This window comes from Marmota flaviventris, chromosome 13 (genome assembly GCF_047511675.1).
Source record: "Marmota flaviventris isolate mMarFla1 chromosome 13, mMarFla1.hap1, whole genome shotgun sequence".
In the NCBI taxonomy this organism is placed as follows: Eukaryota; Metazoa; Chordata; class Mammalia; order Rodentia; family Sciuridae; genus Marmota; species Marmota flaviventris.
This window is the reverse complement of record NC_092510.1, coordinates 75010865-75029406: the sequence shown is the minus strand read 5'-3', so window position 1 is coordinate 75029406 and position 18542 is coordinate 75010865. Positions and strand designations below refer to the sequence as shown.

General features: G+C 33.5%; 1 pseudogene; it reads left to right on the top strand.

Moving 5' to 3' along the window:
* Nucleotides 1-5755: 5755 nt before the first annotated feature.
* Nucleotides 5756-6413, top strand: LOC114089096 (YEATS domain-containing protein 4 pseudogene; annotated as a pseudogene).
* The last annotated feature ends 12129 nt before the right edge of the window (nt 6414-18542 follow it).

The window sequence follows — 18542 nt, the reverse complement described above, 5'->3', positions numbered from 1 at the left end:
CAAAGGTCATACAATCCCATGATCCAGTTTGGGGAAGGCAGTGTAAGTCGACCTACTCAAGAACATCTTATTATCCTGCATAAATATTAAACAATGACAGTGTAGTGGTTGGTACTCCATATTTCTTGAACACTCACATGATACATACATTTCTGGAACATCCTAGAACAAGGTCTTTTGCTACTCGATTTTGTGAAACGTGTCTGTTTATAAGTATTTAAGTAAAAGAAAGCAAATAATAAAAAAAAAAAACTGTTTAATAATGAACATTTAACATAATACATTTTCAAAATTAAAAAGTCAATTATTAACCCAGAGATGTGTGATATGGAATAAACAAATGATATGAAATTGCCTTAGGACACATAATTTAATATCAACAGCCTCATGAAGAAATAAGAGCAAATGAAGTCTTAGAGAAACCATCAACAAAAGAGCTCTTTGATTGTACATTTATCCTTACAAGATTATAAAATAATTGAGTTGAGTGGATTTGATTTTCATGTTATACTCATAAAGAACACTTGAAACTGCTTCATTAACTTTATTTTTAAATACCCTTCTGGTATCTTGGGTTTTAAATCAGTTGTGATAAGAAAACCTCAATGCAACCTGTCTCAATTTTTATATTAAAATGTTCGTTAAGCCTATATACAAATATGTAAACTTACAAATAATAAAAATAAGATAAAAGAACAATCTAATGTTGAAGATCTACCTGGAGTAGGATTACAAGAAAGATAAACAGACTTTGACTTATAGTAAGTATACTCTGGCTTTATTCCATAAATAAGGGTGTCCACAAATGTGTTTCCTGATGTCAAATCACAATCCATTTCATCATTGGGAAACACAGGACCTTTACCAATCAAGAAGCCATTTCCACCTTAAGACTGATGGTTGATATATAAAGAGTAAATTATAATTCTCTCTAAAAATATTCTTTAATTCCAAATATTTATTCATACAGGCATCATAGAATGTAATACAGTAATAACTAGATAGCTAGTATAAATTAAATATTTTTATGCCAAATGAAATGCTAAATGTTTAAATACATTATTCAATTTAATCACTATGAGAAATCTATTCTCAGTATTAATCAGCTCTTCAGCATTATAAAAACTTCCGGATATAATCAACTTTTAAAGAGAAAACGCATATATTGGTGCAAGATTTTAGAAGTTCCAGTCCATGATCTACCTCCCTCATTGGAGGCCTACGGCAAGTTAGCACATCATTAAGAAAGCACACAGTATAGAAAAGCATTTATATCACATCCAGGAAACAAAAGAGAAAGAAGGAGTCAGGGCTCCACAGTCCCCTCCAGTGACCTAAAATGCCTCTCACTCTTAAAAGTTCCACCGCTTTCAACAGTTTTACCCTGAGAACCAAACCTTTAATACATGGGACTCGGGGAACACTCCAGATCCAAACTATAGCACTCTCATTTATAATGGAGGAAAGAGAGGGCTAGAACACTTTTCAATTTATGTTGGGCCAAATGAAATTAACAACAGCCACCACTTTTACCTAAGGAAAAATATCAATTTCATATGATTCAACCTAACACTAAGTGAATTATCCAGACCTGATATCTAAATTTATGTGAATCCCCTTAAATCTCTGAAAGGAACTAACAAGAAGGTATAAAAGGGTTAAAATTTTTGGTGTACAGTGCCTTTTTGAGGAACCTGGCTTGCTATAAGGCATTTTGCAGAGCATGGAAATAAAAGAATTGCAGAAATGAAAACTGAGACTACTGGGCTTGATTCTGTTAGTGCCGCAGTCTGGCTGGGCACAATCAGGAGCCACTTGTCAAAAGAAGCTAACTTTATTTTTAGAACCACACACGCCAAACAAAACAGCCTCTCAGGAAAAACCCTCAGAGCCCCAACTGCCACCACCGGCTTTCCACAAGCCTCTCTCTCCAACACAAGCCTCTCTCCACCTCCCACAATCCTCCTGCTCTTGAGGCCGATTGGCTGGGTCACGTGGGCGGAGCCAAAAAAGTCCCCCAATGAGCAGCTCCGTGGTCTGAAAGGGCAGGGAAACAGCCCAATGAGCATCACCGCAGAGGAGCCAATCAGCTAGATGTTGCAGGGGCCGCTGTGAGCCAATCATCAGCTGGAAGTTTGCTGGCAGCTGGAAGTTTGCTGGGGCCCCTTCGGCTGTGGCTCTCAACATGTTAGGAATAGGAGGGAATCAGATAAGATTAAATGAACTAGCTCTCAAGACTAGCCCCTAGAATGGTTTGAAACTCTGCTATAAAACCCTCTTGAAAGAGGAAGCCCATGGTATGGATGTCTAATTGAAATAAAGAGAGAGAGAAGTAAAATAAATATACATTAACACTCAGTAATTTATTTGCTGCTCCAGTGTTATAAATTTTTTATTATTATAATTAATAATATATTTTCCATAATAGGATAGGAGGTATGAAGTCTTAAAAAACCCATAGGGAAAAATGTTTAGATGGAGGAGTTTAGGAGGTGTTTGAAAGAGGTCAAAGAATATAATTCAATATGATATTTCAGAAGTAAATAAAACATTGAATTAAATCTAATTTTTTAAAATTTTCTAGAAAGTCCATGGATTTTGTTATTTACAGAGGCTTTTTATAAAATTGCTACTATATATGGAAGAAGCCCCATACCAGGGAAGGTATAAATAATATGATAGTAGCTCTTATAATAGTTAATTTTACCTGGTAAAGTTCCAAGAGCATCTTACCTTTGAAAATTTGTTATCTCAAAATTATAGGATATTTTAAGCTTCTTCTCCTTATATTGCATGTACCTCTAGACCTCTGACTGTGTTTTTAAACTTAATCATTTAGTACATTCTATTTTATTGGGATATATGTAAAATGTGCCCAAACACATAGAAGTACAATATTACCCCCTTATAAAATGTAAACTATTTTAAAATTTATTTATTTTAACACAATTCTTTCTTGTAGTTGGGTCACATTGAACACAGATTCATCATTTTTGAGGGGTATTCTATCAAATGTCTTGTATAATTTAATAGACTTGATTATTTCCATTTTTCAGATGAGATTTGTGAGGACTTTACAAGATGGAATGATTTATGTAAGGTCAAAGAGATTAAAAATCATCCAATATTTTATGTAATGCAGTTTGATCCCAGAATACCTACTTTTAACAATCATCTTATGACAAAATTTGATTCAGATAGTAATTGTGTCACTTGATATTGTGAGCATTAAACTTTTGAGTTAACATAAATCTTGGAGTATGAGAAACATGCTTGAAGTTACTCTCACTTCACATAGTACTTTTCTAATAAGAGATGCAAATTCAAAATTTTTATTTAATAACATTCTCAATGTTTCCTGTGAAACTGATATTATAAAGTCATGGGTATTAGACTAATTAATACTGGCCAGTATTAGACTAATTAATGATGATTAGGATATTTTCAATATTGCTGATAATTATCATTAAATTATTATGTTTATCAGAATATAAGAATCAATCATTGAAAATGTGGATGGAAACCAGGGATATTTATACACAAATATTGTAACTGAAACTGCAAAGGTTAAAAAGGAGGAACTATAGATAAAGGAACTTAATTGATGCTAAATTGACTTCTAGATGATGAAGATGCTCTGAGGGTAAGACTTTTTTAATAGCAGATAATTTAACTTAAATTAAAGCAAGTATAAGGCAATAAAACATATTGAATTAATCGAGTCAAGGTCATGAATCTTTCACATAAATCCACTTTTTATCCAAAGTTAAGGCTTTAAAGTAGTCTTTCTTTGCAATTCTTAATACCAATACATTCTTTATTTCTCATAAATGCAGTGAAGTCATTTCTTTACACTCTGATTTTATTACTTCTTTATTGCAGAACTCTGAAAAATGGTGGTAAAATTTTTCATTGATTTTGGGTGATTTTCAGATTTGCATATCTTATTAGCTTCATGGGCAGTAAGTACATTTAAATGCAATACAGTATAACCACTTATTTCCTATCTGTATATATTTCAGCTTAGTTAATTTAATTTTGTTAATCTGATTGCTTAAAAAGATCATTACCAAATCTTTATTTAGAAATCAGCTTTTTTTCCCCTTAAGAAATACTGCTCTGAAGATGAAATTATACTTTCCTAGGGATAAGAAGATTGTTTTCTTTTATTTCAAGGTGACTTAGAGGCTAAAATACACATAATATTGTTAATATTGGACCTCAGAGCAATTTTACAAGTGCCATTGTTAAGATTCATTGTGTAAAATTACTCTTTACTTTGTCCTCAAAGAAGATCCCTGTGTGTTTAATCTAACAAAACAGATGACTCTTAAAACAGAAGAAAGAAAGAGGGATAGAAAGAAAGAAAGGCAGTTTCTTCTCTTAGTCTATTTAAATCATCTGTAAATTGAAGTTCTGGGCTAAATGAAATCCTAAAAACTTTACAATCTTTTATATTATATAAAAAATGATAGCTCTAAAGCTTCTGTTGAGATTCCCCTAAAGTTAATGGATTATAGAGAGTACATGGAAAAATTCAAAGTCAATTACCACTAGTAGATTCATTCAGAAACTCTTCACTGACAATGCTGATTTCTGGCATTTGGCTTTCAACATGGTAACCTGACCCACTGCTGTTACTCTCCAACAAGATTGCCCAATAGTTTCCTTCCATCCAGAACTCATCTGCTCCCCATATACACACAGAACTGCCTTCTTTCATCAAATTGTTGGTTGCACTTCCTTGTGAGATTCCCTTGCATTTCTATACAGACAAATGTAATTCAGTAAGGGCAAAGTCCTGCAAGAAATTTTGGGGTAAGGGAAAATACTTTAGATTACTGATCATGATGCTACATACTATTGTAATTCCTATCTAGCTGTGATTAATGATCTCTATTTTTGAACCCTTTGAGTCATTTACACATTACTTGTTTATTTTCTACTGCAAGGTGTCTTACCCTTTTAATATAAAGTAAAGTATCATTTTCATAGATACTAGCTAAACAACAAACAAATAAATTTCTCCTCATGCTTAAGTAATTCAAAATCTGCTTTCTGCCATGACAATAAGTGAAAAAAAAATGCCCTGAAAAACACAGAAATTAGTGTATGCATTCAACAGGTCCTAAATTGTTAAAATAAAAAAGTGCCAGACAGTGAGGATTTCTCCATATTCAGGTTTGAGAATTCTACCCTATGAATAGCAAAGATCCTGGACAAAGTGTTTCCTGCTGTATCTTCACTGCCTGTTTATCTACTAAGATGGGGACTTTAGAAAACTAAATAGAAAAAGTTATGGATATTAGTAATATTTGCAGCTTATGCTTTCTTCAAGCTGGCCATGTAAAAAATGAGAAGAAAGACAATATAGCTTTATTTGAAAATTGCTGTCTGCTTAGAGTCAGCAGTCCAAAAGATCAAGAGTCAAATCACTGTGTACTTTGTGCAGTTGGAAAAGACAACTATCTGTCCCCAAATTGCCATTAGCATTATATGAAAGGACCAGCAATTAAAGACTGAAATGGGCTTCTGATCTGCTCTTCAACCACTTGGGGCTAAAGGAACTACCTCTACCCCTGCCTGCAGGAGGAGCCAGCCTTCACTCAGCAGAGTCCAAGTGACTTGCCCTCCTTCTCTCAAAAACCCTCCACAGGACAGAGCAGGAAGTTTGGTGCCTTTGAGGGGAGTGGTGATCCCCCCTCCACACCCAGGGCTCTTTCCCTGGCATCAGTTGCTTCTTCCATGGAAAAACATGTTGAAGAAAATAACGGAATTTGGGCCTGACTAGGGTGGGAGAGTGAATGGGGTACTACAATTAAAGCAATAGTTTATGATAATGTTGCTTGAAATTTGGGAAGAGAAGAGAAGATAGGCATACCCATTGATGGACAGTATACCTAGAACCAGATAGAAATGAGGATATGTCAGCATATGTGAAGAAATTCCAGTTTAAATTACATGAGAGCTATGGTAATCCTGTAAGAGCTGTGACTGAAATAGGATGGGGTGAATTTGAATAATTATCAAAATATTTTTTATTGACCCTAATGAAAGACCTGTTACCCTATATCATTATTAAAGCTGTTCCAATCAGATACCAATGCAATGCTGGGGGAAAAGACAGTGATTTCAGAGTTATGTGATGAAATGATATTTCAAGACCTAACAGCAATGATGAAACAGTTATTAACAGCTTCTCCTCAGCTAACATTAGGAGCCTATAAATATGAAACAGATTTTTGTGGAACTTGAAGTGAAAACCATAGAAAAATTATAAGCTGCCAAGAAAAAAAAAACAAGCTTTGAAATTGCAGAGCTTAGGAGAGATTAAAAACAAGACATTAAACTATAAATTATATAAAAATATTGAAATCAGGAAACTTGAAGATGACTAGACAAAAGACATATGAACATATGAAGTGCTGAGGAGAACTTGGTAGTAAGCTAAATTGAAAGTAAGCTGGACTTTAATGGAGAAATGAGTTTATTGCAAATGCTCTGATGTTTCTTAGAGGAATTGTAAATCAATACATTTGATTTGTTGGGGCATTACATAAGAAAGCTAGGCTACTTTGCTGGGTCATTACATAAGAAAGTTAAGGTAAATATGGGACAATTCTGACCATCAGACTGAGACGATATCCTCCAGGGATTATAAGTATTCTTTTAGTGAGAAGATGGGTCAAGTCATGGGTCTGTTCCTTGTCCATTTATGGATAATTAACCAGCTCAAACATAAATCCCAGAAAGCTTATCTAGTAGTCAGGAAAATGTTAGGTCAGATAAAAAGTCAGGAGTAATGGTTTGTTTCTTAAGGGCAGAAGTACGCTTAAGATCACCAACATTTCAGAGCTGGTCTGTCACCTATTTTATTTTGAGAAGGAGTTGTCCATCTGGTACTAGTTTGAAGAGTTCTATTTTGATGGTTCTTCAGAAATGCTTAAATTCACACAAACACACAAGTTGAAAATGGTCGGCTAATGTCCACCAAGGACAAAAGGGTCTTCGCTGAGGACAATGAGGACAAGAGAGATAGTCCCTCATGTCAGAACCTGGGTCAGGCCAAGTGGCTGACAATCACACAACTACAAACAAACTCACTGAACTGGAATGGAGCAAGAAAAATGCATATCACCCAGAGACACAGGGAGTGAGTTTTCTTCTTTTATGGAAGAAAAAGATCTTAGTTCTCAAAGGTAGAGTCACTACGTTAGGAAGAATAATATTTATACATACAACGGAAAAAGTCTAATTTTAGGCAGTTTATATATATATATATATATATATATATATATATATATATATATATATATATATATGTACATTTTAAAATTATCTCTCTTTTTCCTTCTTTTGGTGACAGAATACTTTTCTTCCTATCAAGAACTATCCTTTTCCATCTGTTCAGTAACATGAGCCCATTTCTCCACTATAAGGCAAGGGTAGGATGATAAGGGGCTGACATAGTGAAATTAAAGTTCATAAAGCATGCCATGCATCAGGCATCATATAACATGCTGGTTCTGCCATCATATATTGAGAGAGGACAGATTTCTGATTAAGGCTTTGGATAATTTCTCTCATTTTATTGATATATCTATTAGATGAAACAAATTATCCTTACTTTTTAAAATTCTTCCTTTATGGTTTCCTTTAGCTCCATGCCACACTAGGAACAGGGCTCAAGTCAAGTATGGCAATTTTCCTAGGATTGTAAGTCTCAGATCAGAATCTAGGGCTGTCAGAATGTGTGCAAATTGGACAAGGGTTAAGGAAAAAATGGGAACATAAAGATATGAAGTCAAGGATATGCCCATACTAACCTGCATGGGATTCAGGTTTACAGAAGGCCCAGGTCCAACCTGCCACAGGTACACACCCACCAGAGCTTAGGCTCCAGCATAGAATGGTCTCTTCTGACCAGCAGACCACCACAGGAGCTCAGGCTCAGCCCAGATCCACCCACACTGACATACACGGGACCTGGGAGCCCAAGTCTAAGGGACACTGCAGACATCGCCACTGCCTTCCCCATGCAGTAGCCCCTACCTTTTTGACAACAGACAGGGCTTAGAAGCAGCTGCATCTCAGAGCAGGCATCTCAAAGACAGTGTAAGGCCTACCCTTTCAGCCCCATCTCTGTAAGACATTGCATCCATCTTGGGGTACCTCCACTATTATCTCGAGTTACCTCGGCTATTGCTGCCACTACCTTCAGGTGCAGTAGCATACATTTAGGGACACCAGCAGGGTCTGGAAGCCCAACATCAAGGTGAAGTACAGACAATCTGCATGGGTAATATAAGAATATAGGGTAGAAACTGGAATATCTCAGATCCACACTACAAGAAAGGGAGATACATAGTCTACAGGAAAAAAAAAGGCAGTAAAGTGCCAAAAACAAACCAGGATACTACAATAACAGAACCCATGGACAGCCCAGTTGATGAAATGTCAGAGAAGAGGTTCAGAAGTTTCATAATTAAAATGATCTGTGAATTAAAGAATAACCTAAATGAGCAAATACAGGTCCAACAGAAAGATAAGAGAGCCAATACAGGTAGCAAAAGAGTACTTCAAGAGAGAGAGAGACTCTGAAACACACACACACACACACATACACACACACACACACACACACTCAGAAATCCTTGAAATGATGGAAACAATAAACCAAATAAAAAACTCAATAGAAATCATGACCAACAGATTGGATCATTTGGAAGAAAGAATGTCAGATAATGAAAACAAAGTATACAATCTGGAAAACAAAGTTCACCACATGGTGAAGATAGTAAGAAACCATGAAAAGAATATTCAATAATTATGGGACAGCATCAAAAGACCAAATCGAAGAGTAATTGGGATAGAGGAATGCACTCAGTTTCAAACCAAAGGAATGAATAATCTCTTCAATGAGGTAATATCAGAAAATTTCCCAAGCATGAAGAATGAATTGGAAAACCAACACAAGAGACACCAAATGTACAAAATTACAACAGATCTACAATAAGGCACATTATAATGAAAATACCTAGCATACAGAATAGGGATAGAATCTTAAAAGACTCAAGAGAGGAATCAGATCACATATAGGGGGAGACCAATTCGTATCTCAGCAGATTTTTCAATCCTGACCCTCAAAGACAGGAAATCATGCAACAGCATATACCAAGCTCTGCAAGAAAATGAATTCTAACCAAGACTCTTATATCCAGCAAAACTAAGCCTTAGATTTGATGATGAAATAAAAACCTTCCATGATAAACAAAGGTTAAAAGAATGTACAACTAGAAAGCCTGCACTAAGGAACATGCTCAGCAAAATATTCCATGAAGATGAAATGAAAAACAATGATGAAAATCCACAGAGGGATTGGTTACACTAAAGGAAAAACTAATCCAGGCAGAAACCAAGTCAAGTTAAATGCCAAAAATAAACAAAAATGGCTGAGAATACAAATCATGTCTCAATAATAACTCTGAATGTTAATGGCCTAACCTCACCAATCAAAAGACATAGACTACCAGATTAAATAAATTAAAAAAAAAAAGACCCAACAATATGCTTCTTCCAAGAGACTCATCTCATAGGAAAAGACATCAACAGACTGAAGGTGAAAGTTTAGGAAAAATCATACCACTCACATAGACTGCAGTAGCAAGCAGGTGTTTCCATCTTCATATCAAATAAAGTAGAATTCAAGCTAAAGTTAATCAAAACGAGTAAGGAAGGACACTACATACTGCTCAAGGGAACCATTCACCAACAAGACATCATAATTATAAATATATAAGCCCCAAACAATGGAGCATCTACATTCATCAAACAAACTCTTGTCAAGGTCAAGAGTCAAACAGACCTCAACACAATAATTTTGGGTGATGTTAACACACCTCTTTCACCACTGGATAGATCTTTCAAACAAAAGCTGAAAAAAGAAATAATAGAATTCAGTAATACAATCAATAACTTAGACTGAACTGACATATATAGAATATTTCATCCTTCAACAAGCAAATATACTTTCTTCTCAGCAGCACATGGGTCTGCCTTGAAAACAGACCATATATTCTGCCACAAAGCAACTCTTAACACATATTTAAAAAGTAGAGATACTACCCTGCATTCTATCCGATCATAATAAAATGAAATTAGAAATCTATGATAAAATAAGAAATAAAAGCTACTCCAACATCTGGAGACTAAATAATATGCTACTGAATGAACAATGGGTTGCAGAAAACATCAAGGAGGAGATGAAAAAAATTTAGAGGTGAATGAGAACACAGATACAACATATCAAAATCTCTGGGACATTATAAAAGCAGTACTAAGAGGAAAGTTCATTCCTTAAAAGAAGAAAAAAAATCAACAAATAAGTGATTTAACATTATATATCAAAGCCCTAGAAAAAGAAGAACAAATCAACACCAAAAGCAGAAGAAAGAAAATAATTAAAATCAGAGCTGAAATCAATAAAATTAAAACAAAAGAAACAACTGAAAAAAATTGACAGAACAAAAAGTTGATTCTCTGAAAAAATAAGTAAAATTGACAGACCTTTAGCCATGCTAATGAAGAGAAGGAGAGAGAAAACTCAAAATACTAACATCTGTGATGGAAAAGAAAATATCACGACAAACACTTCAGGAATACAGAAGATAATTATAAATTATTTTGAAAATTTTTACTCCAATAAAATAGAAAATACTGAATGCATCAACAAATTTCTAGAGTCATATGATTTGCCCAAACTGAACCAGGATGATATACGCAATTTAAGCAGATAAATTTCAAGTGGCAAAATAGAAGATGCCATCAGAAGATTACCAACCAAGAAAAGCCTAGGACCGGATGGATGCAGAGCTGAGTTCTACAAGACCTTTAAAGAAAAAATAATAGCAATACTTTTCAATTTATTTCAGGAAATACAAAAAGAGGCAGCACTTCCAAATTTCTTCTATGAGGCCAATATCACACTGATTACAAAACCAGGCAAAGACACATCAAAAAATGAAAACTTCAGACAAATATCTCTAATGAACATAGAAGCAAAAATTCTCAATAAAATTCTGGCAAATCAAATACAAAAACATAACAAAAAGATAGCACACCACGATCAAGTGGGGTTCATTCCAGGGATGCAAGGCTGGTTCAACATATGGAAATGTAATTAATCACATCAATAGACTTAAACATAAGAACCATATGATTATCTAAATAGTGCAGAAAAAGCATTTGACAAAATACAGCACTCCTTCATGTCCAAAACATTAGAAAAACTAGGGATAACAGGTACTTATCTCAACATCATAAAACCTATCTATGCCAAGCCCCAGGCCAACATAATTCTAAATGGAGAAAAATTGAAGGCATTCCTTCAAAAAACTAGAACAAGACAGGGATGCCCTCTTTCACCACTTCTATTTAACATAGTTCTTGAAACACTGGCCAGAGCAATTAGACAGATGAAAGAAATTAAAGGGATACAGATAGGTAAAGAAGAATTCAAATTAGTACTATTTGCTGATGATATGATTCTATACCTAGAAGACCCAAGAAATTCCACCAGAAAACTTCTAGAACCAGTATATGAATTCAGCAAAGTAGCAAGATACAAAATCAACACTCATAAATCAAAGGCATTTCTGTATTCCAGTGACAAATCCTCTGGAAGGGAAACGAGGAAAACTACTCCATTTACAATAGCATAAAAAAAAATACTTGGGAATCAATTTAATGAAAGAGGTGAAAGACCTCTACGTCAAAAAATACAGAACCCTAAAGAAAGAAATTAAAGAAGACCTTAGAAAATGGAAATATCTACCTTGTTCTTAGATAGGCAGAATTAATATTGTCAAAATGACCATACTACCAAAATCACTATACAGATTTAATGTAATTCCAATCAAAATCCAATGACATTCCTCATAGAAATAGAAAAAGCAGTCATGAAATTCATCTGGAAAATTAGAGACCCAGAATCGCTAAAGCAGGGGACATCACTATACCAAACCTTAAACTATACTACAGAGCAATAGTAGAAAAAATAGCATGGTATTGGCACCAAAATAGAATGGTAGACCAAGGGTACAGAATGGAGGACACAGAGACAAATCCACATAATCACAGTTATCTTATAATTGGCAAAGGTGCCAAAAACGTACATTGGAGAAAAGATAGCCTCATAACAAATGGTGCTGGGAAAACTGAAAATCCATATACAACAAAATAAAATTAAACCCCTCTCTCACCATCCATAAAACTCAACTCAAAGTAGATCAAGAACCTAGGAATTAAACCAGAGACCTTGCACCTAATGGAAGAAAAAGTAGGTAGACCCAAATCTCCATCATGCCAGATTAGGCCCCAACTTCCTTAATAAGACTTCTATAGCACAAGAATTAATATCAAGAATCAATAAATGGGATGGCAAAAAGCTTCTTCTCAGCAAAAGAAACAATCAGTGAGGTGAATAGAAAGCCTAATAATTGGGAACAAATTCTTACCATACACATGTCAGATAGAGCACTAATCTCATAAAGAACTCAAAAATCTTAACACCAAATAAAACAAATAATCCAATGAATAAATGGGTTAATTAACTGAACAGACACTTCACAGAAGATGATATACAAATCAATCAACAAATATATGAAAAAAATGTTCAATATCTCTAGCAATTAGAAAAATGTAAATCAAAACTACTCTAAAATTTCATCTCACTTCAGTCAGAAGGGCAGGTATTAAGAATACAAAAAACAATAAAGTGTTGGCAAGTATATGGGGAAAGAGGTACACTCATACATTGCTGGTGGGACTGCAAATTGGTGCAGCCAATATGGAAAGCAGAAAGGAGATTCCTTGGAAAACTGGGAATAGAACCACCATTTGACCCAGCTATTATACTCCCTGGTCTATACCCAAAGGACTTATAAACAGGGACATAGCCACATCAATGTTCATAGCAGCACAATTCAAAACAGCTAAACTGTGGAATCAACCTAGATGCCCTTCAGTTGATGAATGAATAAAGAAACTGTGGTAAATATACACATTGGAATACTATTCATCATTAAAAGAGAATAAAATCATGGCATTTGCAGGTAAATGGAATTAGAGAATATAATGCTAATTGAAGTTAGCCAATCCCCCCCCAAAAAATGCCGAATGTTTTCTCTGATATAAGGATGCTGATTCATAATGGGGTTGTCAGGGAGCATGAGAGGATTAGATGAACTCTAGACAGAGCAAAGGGGAGGGAGGGGAAAGGAGGAGGTATGGGAGTAAGAAAGACAGTTGAATGAGATGAACATCATTACCCTAAATACATGTATGAAGACACAAATGGCGTGATTCTACTTTGTGTACAACCAGAAAAATGAAAAATTGTGTATATGTAATATGAATTGTAATGCATTATGTCATCATTATAACAAATTAAAATTTTAAAAAAATATTTAAAGATATGAAGTCCAATTTGAGTACAAATTTTCCTACAGAAAACCAAGAAGCATCTGGTAAACATAAAAATTGAATAGCGATTATGTTTAAGTGACCAAGGTGACAAGCGTAAAGTTCAAATAACCAAGTTAGTGGAGCAAAAGAATGAAAAGGAGTGTGTGAACAACTACTGAATAAATGGTTCCACTTTCTGTTATTAAAACAAAATTCCTGAGATAATTAACTTACAAGGAGAAAAGGTTTATTTCGGCTCACAATTTTGGAGGTGAATGTCCATAATCAATTGGTAACACTATTTTGGATCTGTGGTGAGGCAGAGCATCATCGGGAAGCACGTGGTGAACCAAAATTGCTTACATTACATTCAGGAAGCAAAGTGACCAAAAGGAAGAAGCCAAGGTCTCATGATCACCTTCAAAGGCACAATCACCCCAATATTGTAAAGGCCTTCCACCAGGACCCATATCTTTAAACTTATTCCACCTTTTAATAGAGCCACCTTAGGGGTTGAGTGTTCAACACATGAGCCTTTAGTAGATTTTTAAGATCCAAACTATAGCAGTTATAGCTAAAAATAAAAATAGAAAGAATAAATCATAATGCTAATAAATATTTGATTTGACTGAAAGAAGACAGGAAATAAGGGACCAGGAGAGAGAGCAAAAGAGACAAAAAAAAAAAAAAAAGCAAAGCTCAAAACTTACGCTTAATCACATCAGCAATTATACTGTACATAAGGGGATTAAAAAGTCCAATTACAGGCAGTTTGTCAGACTGAATTACAAAGGAAGTCCTGTATGTGTGATGTCTACAGGGCATGCACTTTAATTATATAAAGTCATGCATTCATTAAGCATATGAAAGTGGAATTAATGTATTAATTGCAGACAAAGAAGTCTCCAAGAAAAGGAGAATTCCCATAAAGAAGAAAATTTTGATGGTAAAAATATCATTTTAGACAAACAGATAAGCACATTAAACGTAATGCATATAATTTCATAAAGTAATAACATTAAAATCTAAAGAAATTAATTTAAAAATCACAGATTAGAGGGTTAGTACTTACATCTCAGTAATTATTGAAAAACTACAAAAGCACAATTAAAATGAAAAAAAATTCATTGAAATTCTATTATTCAATTAGATTTAATTTGCATTTATACAATTCTATACCAACAGCATCATAACTTTTTTTTCACATACAAATGGAGCAGTCACCAAGATGTACTCTATTCTGTACTGTGAATTTTTAAAATAAGTTTTAATCATTAAATTATATAGAGTTAATTTTCTTACCACAATGAAATAAAATTAGGAAACAATAAAATTAAGTACATACCTAACATTTTTTATTAAGCAATACACATATAACCTATCCTTGCAATCTACTATATTAACCGACTAAAGGAGAAAATTACAGAATCTTAAAAGATTTAAAAAACAACCCACAGTATTTGATACCCTTCATGATTAAAATACCAAACAAAGTCAGCAGAGATTCTTAGAAAGCTAGGAATAGAAGGGAACTTCCTCAATTTAATAAATGACATACATGAAAAAACCCCTATACCTAAAATCATACTTAATGAAACTTTCAGTAGTCCCCTATAAGATCAGGAATAAGACAGATATTTGTTCTTCCCACTCTTTTCAACATTGTGCTGGAAGTTCAAGTTAGTACAATAAAGCAAAACAACAGGGGAAATTATATAAATATTGGAAAGGAAAATGTAAATCTACCTTTGTTCATATGTTGTACATAGACAATGCTAAGATATATGCAAAGTAAGTACTAGAAAAAAATCAGTGCTTTCAGTATAGTTTGAGGGTAAAAGTTCAATATAAAAAGTTCATTTTGAATGCTAGTAAAATAATTTGAAATATAATATTTTAAAATATTATTCATAGACTTCTAGTTTCTAGTACCACATGTAAAAAACTTAGAAGTTGTCACTTTTACCCTCACAACAAGAAAAATCTTAGCCTATTGAAAATCTTTGCAAAGAACCACAGCTTTCCAGAAATAGAAACTCCAAATCAGAAACCCAATAATGAAGCCAGTATCAGTGGGACAATTCATACCATAAAAGAACTTGCTGGTGGCTCAATGTGATAAAGCTGGAGCATTCAAAAACAAGGTAATATATAAAACTTTTATTTGTCAATTAAAAATAGAAATTAAAAAAGACATTTCAGTAAGATATGAATTAGACATTCAGACAAACAGAATAAGCTACATTGTTCAATAATTACTAGCTAAGGTTCTTGTTTATAAAATATAAAATTCAGAATTGAATATACTTTGCATCCACTAGAATGACTAAAATTTCAAATTTTGGTAAAATATTAGTGGGAATATAGACATCTATCACTTATAAAATTCTGAAATGACAAAATATATTTGTAATCCTTTTTCATATATATATGTATATGACAACACATACATACACACACATATACATACATACACACAACATATACATGTACGTGGCATATGATATAATACTTTGTATATTTGGATACTTGTATTTAATACCTTTGAATATTTATCAGGGAAATAAAAACATACATAAAAAGACTTTTCTGTAAAAATATTCATAGAACCTTCTTCCAAAATCACCCAAAATTTGAAACAATCTACATATCCTTAAAAAGGTATGTAGCATAGTCATATAATGGAAGAAATAGAAATAAAGTACTGAGAACCACAATAACATAGATGAATCTTGAAAGAAAACAAAACGTTGAATGAAAGAAGTCAGACACAAAATGTCTTGAACTTCTTAAAAATGGACTTAAAAATGAGTCCATTTTTAAGAAGTTCAAGAGCAGGCAAAACTAATCCCGGGTGATAAAAATCAGAAGAGTAATTGCCTCTGCTTCAGGGGGATTTGTTTTAATGGGGCATGAAGAAATGTTCTCAAGTGATGGAAATATTCTACATCTTAATTGTGGTGTTGGTTATATGAGTGTATTCATTTTTCAAAACTCAAAACTCTGCATTTTACTGTAGGTAAATTATACATCTATATAGTTACTAAGTAATAGAATTTCTAAATAAAATATTTAAACATTCATTACATTAATTGTGTTTCAATTCCTTAGTCCATGCTTCCAAATATCTATTTTGAATTATATTTTATCAATCTTATATTACTTGTATTTTGTGTTTAAATGCATTTTTATTTTTCTATTTTTTCATGAAAAATGTAATTTAATTTTTTGCATTATCATCTATCAGTCTGAAGCTATATTTACTCTGCATACATTGTTTATTTATTCATAAACAAATACTTTTCAGCACATATATTAAAATTGTGAATGTAGTAAATAAAATGTGAGAATTGAAGACATCACAGTAATTATAGTATATTAGGGTACAAATTTTGCAAGAAATTGCAGCAAACTCGAAATTAATCATCAAAATCATCATAAGGCCTGAGTAGTCCCATCCACTAACAATGTAAAGGTTGAATTCTTATGAGAATTGTGTGACTGGATTACTAGAAAGCAGACCATTTAAGGATGAGTGAAATTCAAAGTAGAAACAAGAAGTACAGATTCATTGTAAAAATTTTGGCTTCATAGAGGAAAGCTAGAAGAAAGCTTCTGGAAAGAGATCTAATTCACATAAAATGATTTCATTTTTAAGATGAGAGTTAAGCATCTTCAGAGACTGAGAGGTCTGGTAAGGGAAAAATTAAAAGTATAGAGACTAAGGGAATATTTTACAAAACAAAATATCTAAAAGGGTAGAAAGTTATGGGATCATAACCACATCTAGGAGAATTATATAAAAATGATGCATTCCTCAATCACTAGCACTTGAAGGAAGGAAGAAAAAGTATTGTATTTCTTTTTGAATGATAGTAAAGAAGTGTCCTTCTGATAAACTTCTGTTGTAGATAACTCAATGGGAGTTGACTAAAGAAAAGAAATGCAAAATAGTTATTAGGGAATGATGAGGTTAGAGAATTTATAGTATCAATCTCTGTATTGATGTGATTTTTTACTAGCAACACTGAAGACCCATCAGATAATGATAATAATAGTAAGTAGTCAGATTGATCCAGGGATTTTGGTTCACTAAGCAGAAATAAGAACAGAACAATAGGATAGTGGCAAGAGAATGTTTAAGATAATGACAGGAAATCAAAGGCATGAGAGGGCTGACAGTTAAAGCAATACAATTTTACTAAGAAGATAAATACAATCCAAGACAGGGAACAAAGCAAGAGTCTGTTTTATTTTCTGGTGAATAAACCCCAAATTGTGAGTTTCCCTCCTAGAGTCTTCATATGTCAGCAAATTAACATAATAAAATTGGAAAATGAACAGATGGTCCCTGGAGCTGCCCATTCTTTTTCTGAAGCAGATGATAGCTTCCCAAAGGACAAATGTTAAATTACAAATAATGGTAATGTTTGATCATTTAGGTTTAGCAAACATTGATGTGACTGTTATCCACAGCAGAATCTATCACATCACTATAGTAAGTTGTGAATTTTGTGAATCATTTTCCTGCCATATAGGAATCTCTAACTTTAGGAGAAATCAAAGATATTTTTTTAATTCCATAGTTTTGGCAGAAATGATTTACAGAGAACTTTCAAAAGAAAAACCTCAATTTTCCAAAAGTAAAATTATGAAACACATCTGTTTATCACAGGTACTGAACTATAAGCAGTTTCCATGGGAAATGCTGTACTAAGAGTTATAAATATAGTGGGATGACTAGGTTGCCCAAATTGACAATAGGTCTCAGAAGCTAAGTGAAAGAAAAAATATCTATTTCTCTTTAAAAGTTAAGCATTTCTCTTTGCTGTTTATACCTTGATCTGGCACAATAATAAGTGATAGCTCATCACTTATTTTTTCAAATTTAATTCCTGTCTCTGCTTCTGTAATCTGGGTTACACAATACACACACCACAGTGTGGGTTTGGTTCTCCTAATCAACCAGGCAGACTTTGAATAATAAACTTGCCATTTTGAATAACTCAAACCTCCAAAGTGATTTTTCTTTCAGTTATTGTTCTGACTGGAAGAGACAAAAGTATGTATTTTTATCT